General features: G+C 39.7%; 1 long non-coding RNA gene across 4 annotated transcripts in view; it reads right to left on the minus strand.

Moving 5' to 3' along the window:
- Positions 1 to 12,380, minus strand: part of LOC122176623 — a 157,842-nt gene that overhangs the window by 70,623 nt on the left and 74,839 nt on the right. The gene's annotated exons all lie outside the window — the stretch shown is intronic.

Below are 12,380 nucleotides of genomic sequence, written 5' to 3' on the forward strand. Positions count from 1 at the left end.
TGTGTATATGTACATACTGCAGTGTAAATGCTTATCTGTTTCTATTGTGCTTCCATACATGAAATGATTGCTAAAACTTTCTGGGAAACTATGAGTACTCAAAGCCTAATGACTCCAGCTCTAGCACGCTCAGATTTTAGAAGGCTGCCATCACCTATTATGAATACAAACTCACCCAGGCTCCAGAAAATTATGCCGTGTTCTAATTTCTTGTACCCTGTTACTAAGAAAGGCTCTGCTGCCTCTCCTGTCTAGCCCCAACTAATGCTACAGGCACAACACAACTGTTCTCTTGCCTCCCTGTGTGTTCCAAGAAGTCAGCTTAAAAAACCCATTTGGTTATCAGTGGAGGAACAGCATCCCGTATCCTTCTTTGAGGTTCTGCTACCTCAATAGAACTAAAGTAGAAGATCACATGCTTCTTTTTTTTTTTAAATTTCAGAGTCAGTAAGGCTAACTTAATATAACTGGTAGCAAGAAGGTTCTAACATTTTCAAAGATAGTCTTTAAAAGTGTATTTTCCTTCTTTCCCCCTTCCATGATATGAGACATCCTAGCCCTTCCTACTAATAAAAAGTTGACTGACCACTTCTCAGAGCAGAGCTGAACGCTGTTACTCTAAGACTCTAGAAAGGTTGGTGTTAAGCCTGTATCATGTCACAGAAGTAAGAAATGAGAGTAAACTTCCAGTGAATGCTAAGTGAAAAAAAATTAATAAAACAGAAACTATTACCTCCAAAATTCATATATCTCTCTGTACCTTGCTGTCCTGTCTAAGCTGTTTGTAATCAGATGTTTTGCTGCATGCATGAAGGGACCATGCATGTAACATACTTGTAACATACATAAACTCCATTTTCTCTTCAGTGGGGAGTCAAATGTGTTCCTTTGAATAAATTTACCTCAGATAAAGCAGGCAGCACTATTTGGCAAACTAAATGTCAGCAAATTAGTAATTGGCAAATAGAGACTAAATACAATAGATGAATGCTCAATGCTTTAGACTCTTCAAATATTAAGTCCGTTTCCTTTTTACTAATGTTAGTGTCAGGGAAAAACAACACATCTAAAATTGGCACCAGGGAATTCTGTAGGCATCCATTCTGAAATGCAGCCATTTCCTTCTTTCCCAGAGCACCTAAATCCTGTCAGCTCCTTTCTTTTTTAAGTGAGGTTTACACAAGCAAGCAGCACAGCCTAATTGGTATCTTGATGCAATGGACACATAAGGGGATGGGTTAAATAGCTCTGTGATAACCTTCCTCACAGATATTTGTTTTCAAGACACACTGGATGTGACAGGTAACATTAGTGCAGCCCAGAGACCTCTTGATAGGATAAAGGTCCTTTCTCACAGTGATTGTACTGCAAACATCCAGTTGTCCAAGCAAGGTCCACCTATGGAATGAACAGGCAGTTCTTTGCCCTGTTCTGGTATCACTCAACTGTCAGAAGGGACAAGTCTTCTCTCCTGACTCCTGAAAAAATGCCTTCTCAAGCAAGGTGACAGTACTGAGAACAGGCAGCAAAGAAAAGGGTTGACAGCAATTGCTCCTTCCACATTTGCTCTGCAGCAAAAACCTCAGGTATATCCCTTTGCCACATTCAGTATGGGTGTCAAAAAAATCATTCTGCTCCAAATCCAATGGTTTTCTACCATTGAAGCTCTTCAATTTGCTCTCGCTCCCAGCTATCAGAGTCAGTATTATTTTAAAGTGGAGAGAAGATGGATGGATAGCATCACACAGAAGACTAGGAGGTAGTACAGAGAACACAGATCTTGCTTCTCATTTTGTATGTGTTGAGCCCTGGGCATGTAGCCTATGGGCAACTAACTAACAGATTTAAAAGAGGGTGAGATGGGATGGGAGGCAAGGCTGACAAGCCCATAAGTCTCTCTACTGTGTATCCTTACCTGACTATGCAGCTTTCAGGCTACTCAACATAATTGCCTGCTTCTTCTTGGAGCATGCATGTTTACTTTTTTCTATGATACCACACTGGTGTTCGCCCAGAAAAACATAAGCTACCCTGTGGAAAAGGTAATTTTTGGCAGTCAAGTCCTGAAAGTGATGAAAAAATTCCTTTAAAGTCCTTTCTTTGTCAAAATGTACACTGCCATGAAACAGTGGAACTGTCAGAACATCTAAAACATAACTTTCAAAAAAGATTCAAGGCAATCTGAGGTCACTGCTTCTGTCTCTATATTAAAACTGCTGTGAAGGGATTTCTAGGGAAAACTCTGAACGTTACATCACTCACATAGGGATTTTCAAGAAATGAGACAGCAGAGCAAAGTTGTGGATCTGTCATTTCAGCGTTCAATATATACCAGGTCCTCAGGAGGAGGGAGCTGGAAGATTAATCTACCATCCAACCACAGTTTTAAAATTATATTCAAAACATACAGCTCAGGAGTCAAGAATCTTTACCTAAAGGTGACCACCACCCCAGTGGTGTATTAGATGCTAACCCAGTGCTCAAATGACTAGGTACAGGGTGAATCTCAGTTACCCTGTTAGTCATGAAACAATTCCGGGGCTAATCCCATGGGTAACGGACAACTTTGATAAGGTCAAATGCTTTGCATTATTAAAAAGCAGCATCCAGTTACAAGTACTAAAGGAGTCTCAAGTTACTTTTGGAGATTATATACAAAACTTTGATGGGACAATGCTTACGTGTTCATGTACTATACTCCTGCAAAAATGGGCTCACAGTATCATTGGTCATCGGGGTGATGTGGAGCAACATTACTGATTACAGAGTTACACAGTTAATGCCAGCAACCATTCTTTACCTGGTAGGGCAGAGGGAGTGCATATGAACCACGTGGAATGGCTGTGCCATGCTCAGTTAGCTTCTCTAACTATGTCCTTACTGAAAGATGCTTGTGATTCTTCCTGGTCAGAAAATACCACTAAGGGTTTTAAAGAATGAGAATAAAGAGAGAAAATAAGACCAAAGAGGAAAAATAAGAACAAAGAAGATTTCCCCTGCTCTTTCCCCCAGAAAGATACACATGAATTTACGTGTTACCTTTCCCAATCATGTTTTGCTGCAAACACCTTATTTCAAGAAGCTGCACTGTAAAATCAACTAGTTTTGTTTTTCTGTGAATGCATAATGGCTACTGCCTCTTAGACGGAGATGGCTATACCTACTGCAGAGCATGCCAGCTATCTCTTCGCTCATGGGTTCTGGCAACAGCCAATTTCTCTGTGTGATTTATCACTTGATAATCCATCTACTCCATCTATTATCCTGCACAAAAATCAGTCCTGGACAGACGTTTTCTCTGCAGCACACCACGCAGAGCTGTCACTTCGCCTGTCCTGTTCTCAGCAGAGCAAGGGAATTTTGACTTTGTGGATTCAGTAAGCTTCATGGCAATTTGGTAGAATACCTCAACGATGAAAATAACAGGTCTGTGCATATCAGGTTAAATGCTTTAGCATTTCTCTTTGCTTGTGGTGACTTCCAACTTAGGGCTTTATAAGTTTTTATAAGTTTTATATAAGTTAGTTCTCAAGAACCATAAGCTACTTGAACATCAGTTAATGAAGCCTCCAAAAATGACCTTCCTGAATCAAACAAATCTGTTGACTCCATGCCAAACTGATAAATATGACATATGTTGGCTTCAAATACTCCAAATGTAGCTGGTACAAACATGCAGTAAGCAATAATTTATGTTGTGAAACAATATATTTGAGCAAAATAATGCTTTATTGCATACCAGTTCTTTGATGTTTGAAATTTGTTTCTAGGACTTTTAGGTATGCAATGCATGTACAGACCCATCCAGCATCTAAAATAGCACACCAGACTTGCGCTGCCATACATAAGAAATATCAGAGGGTTTTTTTTGTGTTAAAAAGATATAACAATAAATTCAACTCATTCTCCTGAAACTGACATTTGCATATTAGTACAAGTTTGGTTTAAGATGATTTCATGTATGGAATCACTGAAGTTAACCAAAATTTCTTGTGTAGACCTGGTTTAAATTATCACATTTGGGGCCCAGGTCAGTGCCTCTGTATCTGCAGACACCTAGCCTGGAACTGCTGTAATGTAAATATTAACATTGGTGAAGTATATGCAGAAAAATAACACACTGCAATGGAAATTAAAGTTCTCCTGCCTACAGCTGTGCAGCTCACATAATATCTCTAGTCCATAAAAAGCTCTATGTAAAGAAAAAGGGAAAAAAAGAAAAATATATTTCCTTTCAAACGCAACAAAGAGCAACTCATCCTTTCAGGAACAAGTCTTTCACCTTTGATACAGCTGTACTGAATCTAGAATTTGTCATGTACTTAGGGAGAAGACCCACAGATTCAAAGAGGGTTCAGATTGGGGAAAATAATTAATTTCTATTCCTCTCCTTCAATTCTGTCAACCTCACAGAGGGAGGTGCCAGAAAACATTACTGCTCTCCATTTCTTCAAATTAAAAAGAAAAGAAAAAAAAAAAAAAAAAAGATGAGGAAGGAAAGGGAAAACAAAGATGCAGAAAGAAACTGGCAAGGGGAGGAGTAGGAACAGGGAGCTGAGAAGCAAGAAGGAAAAAGCATTTGTAAAATTAAAAGGCAGGGCCCCATCAGATTGTGTCGGGCAGGGAAAAGCGTGTCGTAGGCAGGAGTAATTGGTAATCGGAGCAGAAGTGAAGAAGGGGATGATTTATGGGAGCATGGAGACAGGGGTGGAATAATTTTTGGAGCAGAACGGGGAACTTACTGAACGCCTGAAACTCAGCTACTTATCCACTCGTTCTCGTGATAAATTAGCTCTTGTTTAAAGTAACTGGAGCTCCATTTTTCATTCTGATTACTACACTTGATATCTCTCTCTCTCCTTCTGTTTCTCTCTGACCACTGCCCCTTAGCAGGTTTTCTGAGCTGAAGCAATGGGTTTATGGAAACTCTTCACCCTTCCATTACACTGCTCCCCCCTGCCTTCCAATTACTGTAAGGTTAACTCTTTAAGTTGCAGTGTGTTTCTCTCAGCAGCTTAAACTCTTTCTCAAGGTTGACCTGGGAGCATATGGAACATGGTCCTCAAATTATGCTATGATGCAGGTGCATGTGTGCGTATGTGTCGGATGCTTGCATGAATACGAATCATCCACAGTGGTATGCCATGGCTTTCAGTATGTGTGTGTGTACTTAGCACACCTTTGGAAAGCAGCAGTGGATCTGGCACACAGGCAATTACTGGGAATAATTTATTTCATGGTACCTTTCAAACCACTCCTACTCTCTTAGGTGAGACACAACAGGTAAGACTCAAACAAGTGGCAGAAAGAAGTTGGCATACAGAGCCCATAAGAAAGACTGGATGACTTAAACTAAAATACTTTCAAGAATTAATGGTAAGACAAACAAATAGTAATAAATATCAAGTTTCTTATTGACACCAGAATCAGTTATTTTCCTAAAAGCATTAACATACTGAAGTGGATTACAAGAAGAGATTTTGAAGGAGGAAGTGCTTCTGCCAGTCAGTTTATGGAAGACAAAAGACAAAGTAGAAAGGGTACCAGAGGAGAGAGATCTACAAGGGTTCTGCTACCTTTTCTTGTAAGAAAGACATGAAGAGTATAATGCTGAGAATACTCAAGTATAGCATACAAGAACGGACAAGTCAGGAGCTAGCTTATTATTGCCTTTACTCTAGAACTAGGTCATAAAAAGAACAAGAGGTTATTCACTGAAATTTGTAAATGACAAAGTAATTTTGCCACACACAAATAACTATCAGGTGCAATTTTCACCTCCACTGTTATTAATGCCAGGAACTTGTCTCAATTGAAATAGATCAAGCTAATGCACAGACAGAGGTATCTAAACCTATGATGGTTGGTGTGCCTGTCCACAACTCAGCCCCTACATAAGACGCCCATTTATACATGTGCAGGCTCAGCAGACGAGGCACCACAATCCAGCCAACCATTCCTTAACTGTCCCTTGCCTGAAGTCCTTTCACCTTCCCAATGTATTTTGTGTCAGTCACAGCAAAAGACAAAGTATCAGACTTGCAAAGGACATGCGCTCTGACACATCACTACAGCATATGACTTGCCATATGGGGCAGCACTGCCTGCCCCGTGTCTTTATGCTCAGTGCACACACTATCATGCATGACAGTCCATAACGTTGGTTAAACAGCACATTCAATTCTAGGTCTTCTGAAGGAGCCGTTTTCTGACAAGTGTTGTCTACCTGGATCTGTTTCCACTGCCTACCCTGGGACACATCCTGCTCTGCCAACTTGAATACATTCAAGTGCACTTCAGATAAAACACACTGAGCACATTCAAAAGTGAGCTAATTCTAGTAGAGCTACTGTTAACTTAGCTAGGGGATGTCTTATATTTAGATAGCCAGCAGGTAGCATAACATATCATCATCTTTGTGCCAGAAAAGATAAGTATTATAGATAAGTACATTTCCAAATAATAAAATGCATCTCAGCAAAACATATTCATATGACTGTCTCTTAGTACAAACCTTCTTCCTTATGACCTTTCAATGCCAATTCATTAAACATAATGATCTCCACATTCAAGGAGAGCAGTTCCATCTCCACAGCTCTTATTTAAACTGCTATAGAACTGACAGTTTACATGAACAACCCAATAGGGCTAAAACCACGCTATTATCTATGTTACTGTGAGATGTGTTCTTTGAATAAGTAATTGCAGATTGAGTTATAAGGTGTTTAGGAGAAAAGTCAAGGTAAAATCAAAAATCAGAAAAAAAAACCTATGAACATTGCCACTATCCAAACTAGCAGGTGGGCAGGTTGCTTGGAAACAATGATGGAGGTTCTGCCTTGAAGAAGTCAGTCTAGGAGTCCAGGCCTCCTGAACACACACTTACAAATACATAGCCTGATCTGATTCTCACAAAACTCACCAGAAAGCTATCTTTGGAAGACAAGCGGGACTGCCAGGTATTACTACCATTAGTATTTCATCAGTGATGTCTACACAGCTACATTGTGCAGGCAGAGGCTGCAGACCAAGACCTGGAGTAAAAAGAAGCTGCAAGGGATGCAACAGGCAAGGACAAGTTGTACCATAAAAGGGTAAAGATAATGAACATACAATTTCTTTGAGGTGCATATACTGCACATCCTCTAACCTTGAAGGGATCCCAAGGGGTTTTGGAAAGGGGATAAGGGTGGTTCAAAGTTGTTAATACATTTTTATTATATATTTTATTATATTAAGTAAAGGGCAAACTGATCACTATGAACGGACAAGGACAGAGAGATTAGCCTTACTGCAATGATGGGCAGTTTCTTACTTGGAGTTCACACAGCTAATCTACCCACCATGTTTCAGACAATGCTCACTTTACCCGTACATGGAACCCCAGTCCCATTTCTCCTCATGCCTTTGATAGCAAGCAGATAGATTTTCAGAGATTTTAGAAAACCAAAACGCACAAAGCAAACAAAGACTATGAAAGTTTTGCTTTTATACCCAGCAATTCTGATGCAGGAGCACCTGGTATAATCTCAGACAGCAAGAGTTACACCTGAGAATCCAAACCTTTTATGGTTTTTTTTGTTTGTTTGTTTTTGGTTTTGGTTTTGTTTTGTTTTTCAATTGCACTTCAACTTTGAGGCAAAGAAGTAGAAATCTGTATTTTCAGAGAAAGATTTCTCAAAGCTATTTAAATAAATAAATAATAATAATAATTACAAAGGCGATTTCTCGGCATTACCTTAGAAGTGGAATTGTGGGATCACATAATAAAAGACAAAAAAAAAAAAAAAAAGGAAACAAAATGTCTGTTCCTGAAAGTCCAGCACAGGACATTAGTCCAAGAGGACAGAGATTTCAAAGAACAGTACTCTTATTTTTCCCTGCTTTGCTAGGTACTGATGCACAGGAGCTTCTGTTTTATATCAAAGAATGAGAGCTATCTATCCAGCAGCTTTCACAAGCTTTGGAATACTTCAAGTTGAAAAGCATAAAGATGGCATATTAAAAGTTTCTCTGGGAGGCCAGTTCGTTGCAGAAACAGACATTAACTTTAGATCCTTTACAACAACCCATATGAGGACAACTAGGAAAAAAAACTTTATTTTTCTTCAAATGCCAGAAAAGGCCCATTGTATTTACTCTTGGATCCCATTTGACAGATTTGGCATTTAAGATATGGCACTTGAAAACGCAGGAAAGATAAACACAGAAGCTTCATTTTATGGAAGATTTCAAAAGTAATGGGCTACAACCCTAGTGCAATAAACTTGTACATTTTTTTTCAAAGAAGTAAGGTAGACAGGACCTAAATCAGCTGTATAGCTCAAATCCAATCTGCATGAAATTGGGCACACATGGAGTTTTACACTTGCATCCTGAGCAGTTTGGGTTTTGAAAAACGAGCACACACATTTTTACACGACAGCTTGCTATAGGCCATGTGGAGGGAATGATTCCTTTGTTAGACTATAATATTCTCACTTGTAATTATTTTCTAAATGCCCATTGTCATTGTGTCTTACAGTCTCTGTTCCATTCTTCTAGAACCACCTGACTACCACAATGCTAAAAGTACTTATGGACAAATCAGCAGTAGCCTAGCATAAAATGGTGCACTAGTTACCTCTGGCATCTAACTGCCTTATTGTCTTAGCTCCATCCAAGTCAAAAAGACTGCAGGATTCAGGTCTGAGGGTCTTTTGCACTTCAGCCTTCCTGCTGAGACTGTCAGCGGGAAACTTCCTAGTGTGACTATCAGCTATTTTCTCTGCATCATGAATGTAACACCAGTTCATCTGGGACAATAACTTACAGTACCTGGTCAAGAGGTAGTAGCAGCCGGGTGCGTTACTGTAAGGTATATAGTGCAGACTAAAGGACTACTCAATCCATGGCAAATCAACTGAGCAACTATTATTTAAAATACCTCAGTGCATCTGATAATCTAACCCAAAGGTCCACATTTAGTACCTATCTCCCTCGGTGACCAAGACTATCAGGATGTAAATATAACAGTCCCTTATGTGCTGGGAAACACTTCCTCTTTACTCTAGGAGCTCAGATGAGCAAGCAAGCGTTACCTTTGTTACTATACCCTTTTAGTCTCTGTCCTGCAAGCCAGCTAGAATCCAGTGGCACATACTGTGCCATTCCATACTCCATAGAAAGGAACAGCTGATATATTGAGAGTTTGTCAGGATATCTTTACTTTACAAAGAAAAAAAGCATTTATTTTTTGGACAGAATCAAAATTCCTTATCTCTGCTTTCTAGTTCTCTCAATTGTTAGAGAAATCTTTATTGCTCTGTAGACAGTGAAAATTTCTCCCCATTTATCTTCAATGCCACGCCAATGGAGAAGTGGAAACTTTTTTGAACAAGATCTAAAGTTCTTAGAGGTTCTTCCACTTCAGTGGGCCTTCTAAACCATACCAGAATTCAAATAACCTATCTGATTAGTCTGAGACACTGTAGAAAACCACAGGTAGAAGGGAGAGGAAGGTGGAAAGAAGAATCCTAAGATACAATGGATACATTTATTTTTTTAAGAACTATCGTTGCTCTATTCTATGCCCCCTCCCCTGGCAAAGGTGAACTGCATATCTTTAGTTAATAATTAACTTGTCATGAGTTCCATCAATATCCCATCATCTAAGTGACAGAGGGAAGGGAGGCGATGGGGGAGGTGATCAGCACGACGTGCCAGCTCTGCCCGCAGCCTGCGATCTCGTCTCGGCCATAATAAATAGGATGAAATGCGCTCCTGATAAATGCTCATGTCATGGAGAGATTTTACCTTCACTCAGAAACAATGTAATATCTCAGCTATTACCCAAAATAATTTATCAATGTGTAATAGCTTTGTGCAGAGCTCAGATAGGAGGGGAGCAGCGTTGCCTGAGATGGATGGATCCTACCTTCTGCTTTTAATTTTTAATGCTCGTAGGCAGCTTCACATTAAAGGCCAGGTGTCATATATAGACTTAATGTAAGAATGGAGTTCATGAATTCTAATCAGGAGAATCTCCCTCTCTCTTCTCTTGCTTTAGTCACTTCCCTTTTTTTTATTTATCAATTTTCCTCTCTTTCTATATTCCCATTTTCTTTACCTCTCTTTTTTGGTTCATTTCTTCCCCTTGTTCTTCTTCTATATTTTAATCTTTCTCTGTAATAAAATTATTTGGGTAGTTCTTTGCTACTTTGTCTCCAAAAACTATCCCATTACTTAAGAACAAGACAGAAGAAATGATCTACATCTGCCTTGGTCCCAGTGTCATCGTTTTCACCTGGAAGAACAAATTCAATGGTCATACTGAGCTAGAATACCAGCATTTCATATCTAGGCAAAACCAAACAAACGACATCACATTAACAATCAAGAGTATAAAAATCCAAATGGTGACCTCATATTGGATGTATGTTACTGAAAAGAATCTGGCTGTTAGGCGCCAGTGGCGAAGTCTCACCCCATATCCCAGGCAAATTCAATACCCCTGCAAATAAATGTATTTCTTTTATTTGTAAAAATATAGTACTGGGATGTGTGGATCCAATAAATGCTGTATCCCAAAGCCTCCTTTTCCAAAGATTTCTAGTCTCTTTATAGCCATGTCAGCAATATGAATGTTCACCTCTGCACATTCAACATAATGCATGAAAAAACAGTTGGTGCTCATCTCTTCTGGGTTTGCATGAGAGAGATCTATTAATGGACTTTCGTAGCAGTACATAAAATCTTCAGTACAGATAACTGGACTATGTCAGGAAGTTTTATCATTAAGAATACATCATTAGAAATGCCATTATTGTATCAATACACTAATTCAAAGTATGACACACTGTCTGGGTGAGACATACCTGAAAGCAACAGCAACGAATGAAAGCATTTAGTTCTGCACAAAGAATGAAGTGGTAGGAAGGAAGGGGGGAGCACCACTTGCTGGTCAGAATGTGCAATTCCGGGAGATAAAAAGGCAGTTCTGACAAGGAGCAGACATGAAGATCAAGAGGCAGAGAGTGCAAAAAATAACTGTTAGGACAACGGGTTTTGTTTGCACTCCGATATGAAGTATCATCCAATGCAGGAGCACACCAAAGCAACACTGCCTAAAGCAGGAGCACTACTGCAGCTGCAAACACTTCCAAGTTATGAAGACACCAGTGCTGAGGGGTTTGATTTCCTGCTTACTTTTGAGGTAGGTAATGTACTCTGCCCCATTTGTTGGTTGACAATGCAGGGAATGTGGAATCAATGACTCTCAAGATTTTCTTGAAAATAAAAGCTCTCTCTCATGCATAAAAAGAATAGCAGAAAAAGGCTCTGCTGATGCTGCTCCCAGTGACCATTTTAGTAAATAAACAGAGGGCATGTGCCTCTCAGGGTTTGCATTTGTTCTTAAGTGATCCTTAACATCTTCCTCAGCCTACCAGAAAAAGATTTCACTAAAACTCTCTAGGAAACTCTTTTCTTGTTTCCTATCTCCTGCAAAGATTGCTCTGAGAAAATTTATCTGCTTTCATCTTACTCCTTCTCAACTCCGCATGTCACACAGTTCTGGAGGGCAAATCTATATCAGCTGAAGTAAGCAGCATGCCCGAAAACTCCATGGCTTTATTTTGCATCTCACTAGGTGGCTGACCTTCCTCAAAGGAAGAGAAGGGCTGGCGTCCCACTCAAATCCATTCTGCACACTAAGAATCTGCCTCAAAAAATATGTTAAAAACAAGTTTTAATAAAATGTGATTGTACATTTGAGAAAGTAAAAGACTTTCCTTTGTATTCAGCTTTACGGATGTTAGATCTTTGAACATCAGAGCAGAAAAAGGGTGAGAACCTGAAGTTGTATTGGTGGGCCCTGGTATGGTACTTAAGGGTACAGTGCTATTTGCAGGCAGAAGCTCTGGAAACTTCAGGCTGTCTGTGAAGATCTCTGATTTTCCTATAACACTTCGCTTATATACTTCTTATAACCTTTTGCATGCTTGGGCCTCACTAAGCAGCTCCTCTCAGCATGTGTGCAACTGTAGCTCTGCAAAGACAGGATACTAGCATCCTTTGGCATAGCTGCTCTTTGATACTGTCTGTGATACACACTTATCTCAGCAAATAAGGAAGAGAGATGTTGTTTAGAGACAGACAGAAAGATAGCTTTACTTTTCCTGAATACCACTTACTTACTGGCTCTGGCCTGGCTCCAAGCCAGGATAGCAGCATGCTCTTGTCTGTGTTGAATGAAATCCCACCACTGTCTGCCAAATAGCCTCAGGCAGACAGAGACTCCACCATAAGAGCTCTAAATTCATTCACTCGTGGTCCAAGATTCTTCCTAACCCTGGGGGGTTCTGGTAGAGAAAAAAGAAAAATGTCCCCCAGGTAGCAAT

Source organism: Lagopus leucura, unplaced genomic scaffold (genome assembly GCF_019238085.1).
Source record: "Lagopus leucura isolate 7727_CA_CO unplaced genomic scaffold, USGS_WTPT01 Super-Scaffold_1, whole genome shotgun sequence".
In the NCBI taxonomy this organism is placed as follows: Eukaryota; Metazoa; Chordata; class Aves; order Galliformes; family Phasianidae; genus Lagopus; species Lagopus leucura.